Here is a 2,157-nt window from a genome sequence, read left to right as displayed (position 1 = left end):
TGATACCAAAACCAGACAAAGATGTCACAAAGAAACATGAGGCCAATAGCACTGATGAACATAGATGCAAAAATCCTCAACAAAATACTGGCAAACAGGATCCAACAGCACATAATACAATCATAGATCATCATCAACTGGGGTTTATCCAAGGAATGCATATATTGATTCTTCAATATATGCAAATCAATCAATGTGATACACCATATTAACAAATTGAAGGAGTAAAACCATATGATCATCTCAATAGATGCAGAGAAACCTTTCGACAAAATTCAACACCCAGGATGACTGCGCGAAGATGGCAACCTTCTCCAAGATGGGTGTTATGCCTGAAATTGCTCAAGCTGTGGAAGAGATGGATTGGCTTCTCCCAACTGATATCAAGGCTGAGTCCATCCCACTGATCCTAGGAGGAGGTGATGTCCTTATGGCTGCAGAAACAGGAAGTGGAAAAACTGGTTCTTTCAGTATTCCAGTTATACAGATAGTTTATGAAACTCTTAAAGACCTACAAGAAGACAAAAAAGGGAAAGTGACAATTAAAACTGGTGCTTCAGTGCTGAACAAATGGCAAATGAACCCATATGATAGATGATCTGCTTTTGCAATTGGGTCAGATGGTCTTTGTTGTCAGAGCATAGATTTAAAGGAATGGCATGGATGTAGAGCTACTAAAGGATTAAGGAAAGGGAAACACTACTCTGAAGTATCCTGTCATGACCAAGGATTGTGCAGAGTTGGGTGGTCTTCTATGCAGGCTTCCCTAGACCTATGTACTGACAGGTTTGCATTTGGCTTTGGTGGAACAGAAAAGAAATATCACAATGAACAATTTGATAATTATGGAGAGGAATTCACTACGCATGATACCATTAGATGTTACCTAGATATGGATAAAAGGCATGTCAAATTCTCCAAAAATGGAAAAGACCTTGGTCTGGCATTTGAAATATCACCACATATGAAGAACCAAGGCCTCTTTCCTGCCTGTGTTTTGAAGAATGCTGAACTAAAATTCAACTTCAGGGAAGAAGAATTTAAGTTTCCCCCAAAAGATGGTCTTGTTGCCCTTTCCAAGGCACCGGATAGTTTCATTGTCAAATCAGAGCACACAGGTAATGCTCAGGTGGCACAAACGAGTTTCTCCCCAATGCTCCAAAAGCTCTCACTGTCAAACCTTCCCAAGAGTTGGCTGAACAAACTTTGAATAACATCAGGCAGTTTAAGAAATATGTCAATAATCTTAAATTAAGGGAGCTTCTGATAATTGGAGGTGTTGCAGCACGGGATCAGCTCTCTGTTTTGGATAATGGGGTAGATATAGTTGTTGGCACTCCAGGAGGACTGGATGATTTGGTGTCAACTGGAAAGCTGAACTTATCTCAAGTTAGATTCCTGGTCCTGGATGAAGCTGATGGGCTTCTTTCTCAAGGTTACTCTGATTTTATAAATAGGATTCACAATCAGATTCCTCAGATTAACTCTGACGGAAAATGACTTCAGGTGATTGTTTGCTCAGCCACTTTGCACACTTTTGATGTGAAGAAACTGTCTGAGAAGATCATGCACTTTCCACCCTGGGTTGATTTGAATGGAGAAGATTCTGTTTCAGATAATGTCCAACATGTTGTTGTCCCAGTGAATCCCAAAGCTGACAGACTCTGGGAAAGGCTTAGGAAAACTACATTAGGACTGATGAAGTACATGCAAAAGTTAATACAAGACCTGGTGCTAACAGTCCAGAGATGTGGTATAAAGCTATTAAAATACTGAAGGGGGAGTATGCTGTCTGAGAAATCAAGGAACATAAGATGGATCAAGCAATTATGTTCTGTAGAACCAATATCGACTGTGATAACTTGGAGCAGTGTTTTACGTAACAAGGAGGAGGACCTGATAAAAAGGGGCACCAGTTCTCATGTGTTTGGCTTCATGGTGACAGAAAGCCTCGAGAGGAAGCAAAACTTGGAAAGATTCAAGAAAGGAGATGAAAGATTTTTTTTTTTTTTTTTTTTTTTTTTTTTTTTTTTGCGGTACGCAGGCCTCTCACTGTTGTGGCCTTTCCCGTTGTGAAGCACAGGCTCCGGACGCGCAGGCTCAGCAGCCATGGCTCACGGGCCCAGCCGCTCCATGGCATGTGGGATCTTCCCGGAC

The 2,157-nt window shown here is 41.2% G+C and overlaps 1 pseudogene; it reads left to right on the top strand.

Annotated features, from left to right (window-relative positions):
• Positions 1-301: 301 nt before the first annotated feature.
• LOC102988837 (ATP-dependent RNA helicase DDX1-like) overlaps positions 302-2,157 on the top strand; it is a 4,252-nt pseudogene continuing 2,396 nt past the window's right edge.

Source organism: Physeter macrocephalus, chromosome 13 (assembly GCF_002837175.3).
Source record: "Physeter macrocephalus isolate SW-GA chromosome 13, ASM283717v5, whole genome shotgun sequence".
NCBI classification, from domain to species: domain Eukaryota; kingdom Metazoa; phylum Chordata; class Mammalia; order Artiodactyla; family Physeteridae; genus Physeter; species Physeter macrocephalus.
This window is presented reverse-complemented; position numbering and strand designations above follow the sequence as displayed.